Below are 13,128 nucleotides of genomic sequence, written 5' to 3' on the forward strand. Positions count from 1 at the left end.
TCCCTACCACAGAGCCTTCAGGGAAAAAAGTCCAAAACCAAAGCAGTAGATAACAAGAGGTAGTAGCCAAAAAACAGCTGTAGCAATATCCAGTGCTTAATTAATAATCTGACCCTATTCATTTTTTAAAAAGCAAGAGCTAAAACCSATTTGTCTCAGATCACTGAAGGAAGAAACTTTACTATTTAATAATCTATCCAGCAGTTTAAAAATAATTGCAAGTATTGCACCACATGAAAGCATAAACCAAACAATACATCCAGTTAACTCCTTATCTTTAGTTACAAGAATGAGGACTGAATCACTTACCTTTGGCACACTGTTAAAAGGATTCAGGCAGTGAAAGGCAGGACTCTCTAACCAAGTTATGTATACAAGTATCTGAAACAAACAAACAACACATATTTCAGTTTTATCACTAAACTGAGATGATGATCTTTATCTAGGTAATTCAGATTTCCTAATGTCAAACTCTCCTAGGAGATTTTGAAAGGAAGGCAAAATTGCTTTGATTTGATCCACCTTTTTAGGATAAAAAGAATTCTTCTTTGTATTTAACTTTTCTTGATGAATACAGACAAAATATTGGTATTTTGTTTGTTGTTTTTTTTTGTGGGGGGGGGGGGCAATTTAACTGGGGACCATCCAGACTGTCTAGGAGAAAACCAAAATCAACAACAAAACTAGCCGTCACCACCTAAGAGAGAAATCAGCCAGTAAACTGAACTACAAATTCAAGCCAGTTTAAAAAAAGACATTTAAAAAAGCACAGTTATGTAATATTCCCTTCACCTTTACATTAATAAGCTTAACTTATATATATGTCCTTAGATAAAAGGAAAATGCCATTACACCTGGAGAACTGAGGTACATTAGAAACAGCACAGCCAGCACTTTGAGGGACATGATTATTTCCATCCACAAGGCATGAGCCACTGGCCTCCACCTGGATGCTGCATCTAGTTTTGGGCCTCCTGACACAAGAGTGACGAAATAAGAGCGAGTCCGAAGGAGGCCACGAAGGTGGTGGGAGGGCTGGAGAAGGCTGGGAGAAGAAATAAGGTGGCATTCAGCAACTCCCCACTGCCAAGGGCGTGCGTGGGAGGCGGCCACGCAGACAGGCTCACCTCCACGGTGTACGGCAAAAAGACAGCAGGAAAAGGAGAGATTTGCACAAAGGGAAATTCTATCTGGATGCAAAGAAGGAAGAAAATTCTTCTGAGCTTCTTTTTGTGACGTAACCCTTGGCTCAAAAATGAAACATTACAACTTTTATTCAACTGAAGCCACTCATGTACAAGTATTTCTGACCAAAATCTTCTCAGAACAGTTTCAAATCAGTTGCTATATTTAGAAAAGCATCCTGTGAGGCAACTCCATGAAAAAGAGCCATTCATCTAATAAACCAGTGCATTATAATGAAGGAAATGCAGATTATCTACACTTCAGTAAAAGTATTATAAATACCTTAGACATTTAAAAGCAAGATTTAGACTTCCACCCTTTAACAAATGGGGTGACAGAACTACGAAAGACACAGTTGGACAAACATTTTAGCCAGAACTGTGACAGGAGAGAGAGAATCGCTGCTCCTCAGTTCCCCCGGCTGCTCAGCCCTGCCCCAGCAGCTGCCAGGTAAACCCAACCAGCACTAACACCTAAAAATACGCAAGGAAAAGAGCGGAAGAAGGGAAATTGGGAAGAAACAGAAGAGTTTTCTGAGCCAGTTCACTGCATGAATGAAAATACACCTGTGACAGCAGAGAGCAGATGGGACTAGAGAAGAGCCTATCCCCTCCTCTTTTTCTTTTTGTGAGAAAGTGCTAGTCAAAATGCCTGTTACAAGGCATTACAAAACATTTGCCCTGTTAAAAGGCCTGCTTCAAGTTCAGAGTTTTCAGTAGATACAGACTGCAGGCACAACTACACTTTGCTGAATCAATTCTTCTACCCAGTTAAAGACCATAACTATATTCTCAGTGAAAATGACTCTACATTCTACATTACAGGACAGTTCTACGGTAAATGGAAAGGATACCTCAAGAAATTAAGCAACATTAAAGCCCTGAGGGAGGGCAGATCTGTTTCTCTACTGGCTAAATGTTTTGTAGTACATTTCTCTTCTAGCAACAATACAAGGAAATTTTGAATAATATGGGGGGAAGTCAGAAGGAAAATAAAAATCAGTTTTTTTGTTGCAAGACCTTCTTCTAAACAGTACTATTGTTCCCATCCTACTTCACAAAATCTAAATCATCTACTGACCGTTAACATCCTTCAGTAAAGTATTATGCCAAGCTTCTGACTCTGTTTTGTTGATATTGGTTGTTTTTTTTTTTTTTTAAAGAAAAACTCGTTTTCACAAAGGCATATTAATGATATCTTGTCATTGAAATTGAGCAGAAAAACAGTATTGCTAATCATCAATACCTGAAAAATAAATCTTAGCATTTATTAGTCAATTGGTGAGGAAGTATTGTTGGGGAGAATAAAAGTCCAAATTCCATCTAAACACATAAGATAAAGACTTGTATTTATTTCAGTAAAAGAACTCTAACTTCATTTTGTACAGCAAGAAAGGTTTCATTTTCACAGCTCAATTAACATACATTAACAACAACTCAGAACATTAAAGCTGACAGTGCAAAAAATCACAGGAAAAAAATACACACAAAAAAACTCATTCCTACCCACAGTTTGATAGTAAAATTGAAATAAAACACAAATGAACAGACACAGATGCACAAAATGTAGCCTGGCTTCTGTTTCCTCTGGGCTCAATTCTGTTGCATTTCTACTTTTCTCCTGTCATCTTGCTATGGAATAGCCAAAAGATGTTTTCTCCTACGAGTAGAGTCGTATTGAGAATCCTCCCCCGCAGAACACGACTCAATTTCCATCACACCTCCCCACAGCTAACAGGCCACACTGTGACTAGGGAAGTGACTCAAACTCCGGATGGAAACCTGGACCTCAGAGAAGTAGGTTATATGTTAAATATGTTCAGTGAAACAACATTCAATTCTAGAAGTTCAAAATCTTTCTCATACTACAGTAAACGGAAGCATCAGTTAAGACTGGAGACTATCTGCCACTGAGTCAAAGGTCTTGCACTGTGGGCATTTTTTTTTAAATTATATTTTAATTTTAAGCAGTCAGAACTCTAGAAGGCTATATTTCATAATAAAGACAGGATGGGGCATGAAAACCCTGAGAGTATAGAACAATCCCCCTAAACCTCCAAAAGGTTTAGAACATTTACGGTAAACACTTACTGTCCACACAAAAGATAAATCAGTGCAACACTAGAGAATTTATAAAAAACAAAAAAAGTTACCAAGTTTTTTTAAAAGGCAGCAAGCCACTGCCATAGCTGCCAAACAGAGTTGGACTGGAATCATATCCAATAGTATCAGTGCCTAATACCAGTTCCATTTGGTGTTATGTACATCTGTACTATCTCAGTTTTAATACTAATACATTCACAGCCGCAACAGTGTCAATGTTAATACATGCAATATGTCAAAGTTCCTTACAAATGAACTATCAGCTGATGCTAATATTCATTATGAGATCCAGAACAGAGGAATAGGAGAAGACAATAAGGAATAAGAAATACAGAGTATAGGAATCAGACGAAAAGGTGATTACAAACATGCAAGGTAGAAAGACACATTCATCCACTTTCAAACTGCAATCTCAGTCTGTCTCATTTGTTTTTCTAGACCAAAATCTTCAGGACACAAGGATTATTTAAGTCTCAGAATCAAAAACACTTTTGAACAGTCAAACAGCTTAAAAATAGGAGTTTGAATTTGTGCCTGAACAAAAGCACTATGAAAAAATATCAATAAACACCTTATATGTAACTGTAACAGAGGAAACTGTAGACCTTGTTAAAATAATCTTTAAAGATTACAACTGTAAGATATTAGAGCTCTTGTAATGATTATTTCAAAAGTAACATTGAAAGTTATTAACCGCCTTTTTTCCATTAACAGTTCTAAAATCTGCCCCATTTATTTATCCCTGTGGCTAAAATCCAGATTCAGTCTTACAATGAGTATGCAATGGCAATTCTCTCAGACTCTCTTCCCAGTACCTGACCATCTCTGAATTAAATTCTGACATGAAATAGCTAAAATAATCTCTTTGATACTTAATATGCTAATACACAACAATGACCTGCCCATAAACCTATATTGCACAGACTAGGGATTTTAACTCAAAGGATATGTCTTTCAGGTGACTGATAACTATGATAAAATTCAACAATTGACGTATGAATGGTGACCTTCTGGAGAACAAACAAAAAGCATCACATTAATACAAATTCTGCTGCAGAGATGATCATATTGGCAATCTGCCAGTTCATTACACCATCTAGCTCAACTTCTTCAACATTAAATATTGCCTCCTTTGTAATTGACTGAAATACACTAGAGCAATTGCAGGTAACCACTTTGGGCTATTAAAGTATTCCATTAAGACTGCTCCATTAGGCAGATACTTCAAATTAAGTTATCTCTAAATATTCTACGTTTAAAATACTTTAACTACACAGACACTTGGGCAAGCACAATCCCGTTCCACAAAGCAGCAGACAGATCAGCAGCGACCACTCAAAAGAGCACAAAACCTGAATTTGGTTAAAGGGAAAAGAAACCCACACAGCTTATTCAAGACACTAATAAATGCTTAATATTTTAATTTCCTATTTATATATCCTCACAGAACTCATTTAATATTACCTCTTTCTAAAACTAAGAAAATGGTAAAGTTAAGAAATGCAAATATTCTTTAAACAAAATAAGTCAATACATTTACTGAATACTAAATTTGAAAACCAAGCATAGGACACAAACAGAAAACGGAAAGCAAGGCTTCATTCACATGGTATTTAAGGTTCCAAATAAAAAACAGAAAATTGCCACATTGCATTACAATCTGTACAACATTAAATCCAGTTGTACTATATACTCTACACAATTAAGCTTTTCCTCCCTAATACTTCCTTAACAGCAAGGAAGCAAATGACATTTGGGGGGGGGGGGGAGAACTGCATTCACTACTTTGCATGCAAAAAAGATGGCTAGATACTTAAAATGCTGGAAGGATTTAAGTCTGTATGCCAGCTATGAAAATGAGACCAACTCTTGAAGCAAAGGTAAAATTCTGTGTTTTAAAGATAGTTTATTTAAGGTTCCAGGTTTGGAGCTATCACCAAAGCCTGTAAAGACTAGCATCAGAAATTCTGGTCTCTTCTGAACAGAGCACAGGTACAAGGATGAATATCTTCCCTGCATTTCTATCTGGAGTACAAAGGCTGTAGTAGAGCTCCTGTCCATGGTATTTATGATGAGGTATTTAGGTATTACTTGTTGCTCAAACAACTTTTTTGTTTTTTATAGATATACTTTTCCAGAGGGGAAAAGAAGAAAAAAAATAATACAGACAGAGAAAGCATACACTGGGTCACACTTGGTCTACAGGCTATCAAGGAAACTATGCTGACTTGTATTCTTGTTTGACTCTGGCAGTCAAATGCATGTTTTCTGTAGACTCTAGTATGTACATGACATGTTTTGGGGGGAAAAAAGAAAGGGGGGGGTGAAGGGGGAAGAGAGAGCCTTTTTACATTTGCTTCCACAACCACCATCCTCTATGTCACTAGCTTTTAATTCAGTATCTGTGGATTACAGGTCTTTGAAAGATGACCACAACAGTAGTCATCTTTACAGTACTGTGCACATATAAATTACTAAAAAATGCACACCTCCACTGGAAAAAGGCATACACAGATGCCTTTTGAAAAGCTGAAAACCACAGAATTGGATGAATTAAAGTTGCATCTGTCTCAGTAGCTAAGTTGCTGACAGAGTATCAGAGAAATAAGAAGCAGAGACTCCTTGATACTACTCTTCGTTCAGAACACATATATCTAAAATAAGCAAATTAACATCACATTTACACAATTAGAGATTTTCTTTGGACTGAGATGTAACAGAAAAGGGACTATAGCAAGGGTTACAGAAGGGCTTCACATCATTATTATGGTAGACTCAAGTAAGGCACACTTAGCCCACTGGCAATTCAAAGTTAATTGTAGCCCTTATTAGAGCCCCTGTTCTGCTAAATTATGCATTCTTCCTTAGTCCAAAGAAAATCTTTCCTATTTCCATATGTATACATTCAAGAAAGTAGCTGTCTGTGCTATAACAGCACCATCTGAATTTGAAATAGCAGAGAGACTACTGTCTCAATGCTAAAACATACAGATAAGGTGATGTTAAAAGGGACAGGTCAATGGTTATGTTGGAAACCACCAGGCAGACTAAGGGAACTGGAGGAAACGGACAGAGCAGATCCTGACCGATGCCTTCAAGGAAAACTTTGTCAGAAATTTCTTGATAACTTTCAAACAGTAAAGGAGAAACTTGATATGTAATTTTGATAGCATAAGGTCTGATTTTGGCACACCCCACCTGCTATAAAAGCAGCTGATCACTGACAGCTGCAGCAATCACTCTTGCTGAGCCTGAGCCTTTTTACTGAGGAAGTCTGATTTGCTGCACTCTCCCTTCCTCCAGGTGCACAGCTACTGGGTATGTGACAATGCTGCAGGCATTACTGTCCAAGTTGAATGTTTCTTTCTGAAGAGTATGCAAGCTTGGCCCTTCTCTGTTCAGACAAACTACATCTGAAAAAGTGTTAGCAAAAAAAAGCCATTTGAAGAGATGGCAGAAAGAACCTGGGGCCAAGGTCCCCGGACTTCAGAAATCTATAATGATCTCAGCTGAAGGAGCTGCAAGTTGAAGAAATCTCTCTCAGAACTGCTACCACCAGAAAGAGTAGTTTAGGCAATGATATATTGTTTACTCAAACTCTGTATTTGCTTTGCAATAATGCAAATTCCAAGGCTGACAAACTTGCACATATAGACATTAAACTGGAGCCCATTAATAAAATTGAGGGAGGAGAAAACAAGAACACAACACAAAAAACTTTACCTTAAATTGGAATATGCTCAATTACCATCTGGTGTTAGACTCCAGTAACACACCGAAAAATCATCTTCCTTGTGAGGAAGAAGATTATTTCTGTCCTGACGTATCTGTAAATCAAAGGCTGGGAAAAACTGACATTCCAGATTTAAAGTTTCTCTGAATCTCCTTTGATGAGCCAATTGAAGGAAAGCAAAGAACTTCAAGTGTTTCAAGTACAAAACTACTGTAACTAGGGATTTACAATTTGCCTAACAGCCAAGGTTACTTGGAAGATAAACCCTTGGAACTTGGAAATTACTTTGGTTCATACACAACTTTGGTGATACATACTAACCGCAGCGATGTAGGATACTATAACCCTCGTCTTTGGGTATTGCAGAAGGGTAGTCCGTAAGTCAGCATCTTGAATTTGCAGGTCACAACAAAACTGCCAGGTTCCTCAGATCCAAGAAAAGTAACTAATGCTTGAGTCACTATTTCCCAAAGAACACAGAGTCCTTAAGAACACCTGCTTTCTTCTTCCAAAACTACTCCGAAACAGTTGAACCAGTTTTTGCCTGAATTGCCACAGAAACTTTGCTTCAGGTTGACAGCAAGAATAGAAATGTTAACATAGTTTGGGTTCAGCTGCAGCACACAGCAGCCTTGGCTATAGGCATTGCTATTATTGCTGTTTGCAAGATAACTAAATATTCCAGAATCTCATAATACCCAAACAAAACTTGGCAACAGCCTTACTTCTGATCTTTTCAGCACTGAATTTTTTCCCTTTCATTTGTCTTGTACACATTTGATGGCATCTTATTTGACTTACTTTATCACGCTAAGTCAGTGTCGAAGACAAGAGTTAGATATACGGTAAACCCTATAACAATTCTCAAAAACAAGATTGCCTATGGCAGCTGTCAAATTAATGAGATCTCCAAAGCTATCTGAATACAGTATCTGGGCAGAAATTCAATCATGTCATTTCTGTCTGAATACTCCAAAAGAGAGTCCTACCAGGGTTAGAAGTGGAAATCATTTTAAGTGCAGCTATATATGTAGCTCCAAACCTGAAGCCAGAAAAGAAAACTAAAATCTAAACACACATGACATTTATCTGGACACAAGGGAGAGAGAGAAAAAAAAAAAAAATCTGTTACACATCTAGCAAAAGGTCAAAGCCAATCACTGTGTTCAAATTTGTCCCCTCAGGATAACAGCTTCCAGGTTCACTTTCCAGAAACAAGGTGTGTTGATTACAATAATTAAAGAATTTCTGCTTACTTTTGCATCCTTCATTACCAGTGTGTTTTTTCAAACTTTTTTCCCAACAAAATACGATTCTTCAGTCTACAGGTGCAACCAATGCAGTTCAGTGTTCTTCAAAGCTGTTATTTAGAACTATTTGTAGTAATGATTTGTAATATGTCAGATTTTTAGAAAGCTCTGTAGTAGACAGTAAAAGTTTTGATACAGTATAAACAGCAAAAACACTAGTAGTAGAATATTAATTGTAATCAACTTGTCAGAAATACAAACTAAGTTTATCTAAAACTTACCTGAAAGAAAATAGTATTTTGTCATACTCAAATATTAAGCTGCAGTGACAGCAGCATCCAGGGTTTTTAATCAAAGGGTACAATTTCTTGCTGCTTTTGCTCCTTCTTTCCTTAAACTACTCTAACCACTGATTTCCCTTTTACCTTGAAAGAGTCCATGTTACCACTCAATTACGCGGCAATTTCACCTTGTTGAACTTTGCCAAGAATTCTGTTTATTTTTGGGTTTAGAACATCCAACTATCAAGTTGGAAGAGCTACAGCCTTTTAATTCAACAAATAAAGAGTTAAAAGGATTTATTTTTCCTTTCTTTACAGATATCTGTATTTTTATAAGCAATTACTTTAATAAGTACAAGTTTAGCTGTTGTTTAAATAAAACTATTCAGAGATTGGCTTCTAAAGTACCTTCCGGAATACATGAGCAGGTGACAAATAACTGAAGCAATATAACAAAATATAACAAAATTCTAACTCAAAACCTTTATATCAATTACAAATAGATAAATAAACCTTTAAATAAGTGAATGATGATGAAAAATACCAGATTGCAATTTAGACATAGTTTCTAACCCTGATCAGTCTGTATACAGGAGGAAGCTCTTCCAAAAGTAAAAATTTATCTCACTATTTATATTTTGAGTGCTTCTGCATATCAATATACCAAATTCAGGGGACAGTAAAGCATTCATTATGGATGGGCCTATATTTAGAATTGCACATTCCATGATGTGCTTATTACACCAAAACTCATGTAGATAAAGGGGTTTTTTAAAGCATTTCCCGAGCATCTTCATAAGAGATATTTAGAGAAGTCTGAAAACATGAAGTTATTTCTGTCAAAATCTGCTAAATCCTGGAGTGTTCAGCTAATTCAAAAAGTAATTCAGAGAAATGCATACTACACAAAGATACAATTGTGCTTTTGAACTGCACATAAGCTTAATTCAGATCAGTGCCCATAAATACCAACTATGATCTTCACCTGCTCAGCACATTTAATCCCAATTCATTCTTAGAGGCATGAATAGAGATCCTTTTGCAAGACGCCAATTTTGGGTATTACCAGCTTGGACCAAATTCAAACCAGTGACCTACCACATTTTCTGGTATTACGGCAAAACTTAGAATATCAGACATGTTATCTTATTAACAAGTTAAGAAAATATTTGAAGAAAGTTAATTTTAAAATGAAAAATCTAGAGAATTTATTTAAAAATAGCTTGCAATTTAACCATGCAATTACTGAGCTTTCAGAAATGTTTTGGCAAAGCCTGAAGAACAAATTGCCTCAGCTTCTTTTTTTTCATTTTTTTTTTTTAAAAAAGAACAAGAATATACTGAAAGAATCAATTTGTTGCCAGTTCTTTATTACAAGAGATTTCATTTCTGCATCTGCTGTCTATAATACACAGAGCAGCAGTATCACGAATCCTGCTTTATGCCATACATGCACTACAAATCCAATTACTACTCTATTAGGTCTCATTTAAGTCCCATACTTTATGACAATATACTGAACAAAAACTTCAGCACGTTTTTCAGCCATCTTTACAGTAAGAAATAGGTGGCAACCACTGCTTAATAAGATTTCATTTATAAAGAGAGTTCAGAGTTACCTGAGTTACCTACCATGCATTTCAGGAAGACTTAAGAAACAATATTTCTGCCCCACCCCCGGTCCCTTAACAAACCAGGTGGCTATTCTATTTTATGGTTGACCATTCTGTTTGTCTCAGAGAAGTTTGTCACAGGGCTCAATTCTGTTTTGCAGTTCTAAAAACAAGTCCAAACCCTACCAAACCATAACCTAGTGAATTCAACATTTATTCCAAAGGCGTCACTGTTTCTGTTTAACTTTCCTGGGTAAGGAACCACTTTGACGCAAAGTAACTTCAGGTTTAGGGGAGGTGGGGGTACAAAAACAAAATCACACAGATCTGAAGGGTACTGAAAAGGGTTTTTTTTTGTTGTTTTTGTTTTGTTTTTGTTTTTAAGTGTAAGCTCTTATCTTACCTGGATATAAATAAATATCACTACTAAATGTTACACAGTAGATCTGTAGACCTTTCAGAAGCTTTGAAAATTTCACTTAATTAAAGTGTACTTAATTCATACATATATTATAATCACGTATCCCTCTACTTTCATTACAATACTTAACAGGTCCTGACACTACTCTTTTTAGACGTGCACAGGTCTGCCCTTTCTTTTGGGAGCGTAGCAAAAAACTTAACATCATCTAGCAGTAAGCAGCTGCTACGTTCAAAGCTCTCTCAAAAGAGTGCACAGGAGACTTGTTGAATAGCTGTTTCCTGATAGCTGACTTGACTAAATCATCTTCCTCGCGCAGGCTACAAAGCAAATGTCATGTTGACATTTACGCTCATGATCTGTTGTTAAAACACAACAATCAGGTGCTGTCCACTTTTAAACATACTCCATAGCTCTAGACACTTTGTTTCTAGGGCAGAAAGCTTCAAAGTTTCAAGAACAGTGATAATCTTCAGYGATAATCTCAAACAAATTTTAGCAATGATTTTATGGAATTTTGTCCATTACATGCCTACCATCAATAGTCATTAAAACCATGAGAAATACCTAAGTTCCATGCTGACCGAGAGGATAGCAACGGGGGTGGGGGGGAGAGTTTCTATGTCATTTCAGGGTTCATGCCCCAATTTTGCAATCAGAATCAAAAGATGTGGGCCAGAGCTCTCCCTGTGCAGAGGAGACTAAAGGCAGTGACATTACAGATTTTCACCTTTGCTGAAATTGTCAAAATAATGGAAAAAAGGCAAAGGTATTCTTCCCATGTATGTTACTGAATCAAGTGGTCTTTTCCAGCGTATTTCCATGTTTCTTCTGCATGCTTTTTAAAATGCCTATTTTTTCCCCCCATTGCCTGTTTTTTTGGCTTCCATTTAAGTCGCTCTCACTTACCTTCCCTTCATATTTAAAACCATGGCCAGGCTTACAGAAGAAGAACGTGACAATAGGGAATCTCATGACAAGAGCTGAAGGCCACAGACCCTGAATTAATGTGCTACTCTGCCTGCAACTTTGAGCAACACTATAGGCCTTAATGAACATTAAGTTTCATTTACAGCAACATGAGGATGGCAACTTTGTGAGCCAAATGTCTTTGCCTGAAAATGAAGCTAAGGGTATTACCTTCTAGTTCTTAAATCTAATAACAAAGAACTGAAAGCACCAAGTTTAAGGTACTTGTACATTTTAACAATTCTGGAAACTCTGGTTTCCTTTTAAAGGGGAGGAATGAGTTCCTCTCATTTCTACAGGATGTTAACTATATTTGCTTTCATTTTATTTTACCCTTCCGTTTTGTAACCTATGATGGTAAATACTGATCCTGTAACAGGCGCTTACTCTCTTGGGAAGTTACACCTCTCCAGCTGCAAAAGAGCACAGACATCTGCTGTTCTTCAGAACACAAAGCCTATTGCCATGAAACTTGGAGTAGCAGTCTCAGAAACCCACTGTCGACTATTAAAGCATACACACAGTTTTCGTTCCAGAACAGGCTTCCATTTAAATCAGCAATATCGCAGACGTCTGAGGCCACAAGTCCTTTTTTTCTTGATAAATACAGAGTAAAGGTTCCTAGTAAAACATCAGCAATGACCTGACATCTCTGTTCTGCATTTTGCAGAAAAAAACTGTTTGCAAAACAGTATTGTTTCTTCCTCAGTCCTTTCAAAATATCCACAGGTGAAAAACCCCCTTTCACACTAGTACTTTCCTGAGAGTTCCTGAGGTTGGAGGACTTCCTAGAAAGCTAYGGAAAGAACATAGGCACCAGCAAGCAGGAAAGTATGGAATCCAACATAAACAAAAGCTTTAAAAGTTCGAGGCATCTATTATTCAGCCAGATTTATTATGTTAAATTAAAGAGTCAGCAGTCAGGCTAATAAATATGCATCAGTAAACTTTGAAGGTATCTTGTATACCTATACCAAACCATTATAAACCCACAGAAAAACAGAATGAGACCACAGGGTCCCCCTAAAATCAATCACAAAAGTTCTGTAGTTCTCAGTAGGGCAGGATTTTCCCCCATAACTTTAAAGACTGACTAAGGCTAGTCACCACCAAATGATACGAAAGAATTCTTCATTAAAAAAAAWAAAAATCCCGCAACTATGTCTTCAAAGAAAACTCTTCCAGGACTAAAACTATCTGTAAATCAATGGACTGCCTGAAGGCAGCATGAGTTTTGCTTCAGGTCTGGGGAGCTTCTCCAAATAGCACCAAAGTGTAAACCAGATTTCAAGTCTACTGGGGATATATTCTGGTTGCTAGACTGTGCTATCGCATCTTCATTACTGCCATTACCTGCAATATCGAGATTAAAGCGTGGATGGGCATGCAATCACATCTTAATTTTATTGCAGAGAGATTTGCCAAATTGCTTCTCACTGATGTCTTCAAAATGAGTGCTTGGATAACAGATTTAGTCTTTTAATAAGCAACTGGTAAAGATTCCAGGCCTTGCCTACAATAAAGAGTGGGAGCTCTAGAGACTGGGGAGATAACGTAAGCAAGAAGGTAGCATG

General features: G+C 37.0%; 1 protein-coding gene across 2 annotated transcripts in view; it reads right to left on the minus strand.

Annotated features, from left to right (window-relative positions):
• Positions 1–13,128, minus strand: part of NCK2 (NCK adaptor protein 2) — a 90,641-nt gene that overhangs the window by 58,890 nt on the left and 18,623 nt on the right. For both annotated transcript variants that reach the window (XM_026068067.1, XM_026068066.1), the window contains exon 2: positions 310–381. The gene's annotated coding sequence lies outside the window, so the exon portion shown is untranslated. The remainder of the gene's footprint in view (positions 1–309; positions 382–13,128) is intronic.

Source organism: Apteryx rowi, unplaced genomic scaffold (genome assembly GCF_003343035.1).
Source record: "Apteryx rowi isolate R43461 unplaced genomic scaffold, aptRow1 scaffold_268, whole genome shotgun sequence".
Lineage (NCBI taxonomy): Eukaryota > Metazoa > Chordata > Aves > Apterygiformes > Apterygidae > Apteryx > Apteryx rowi.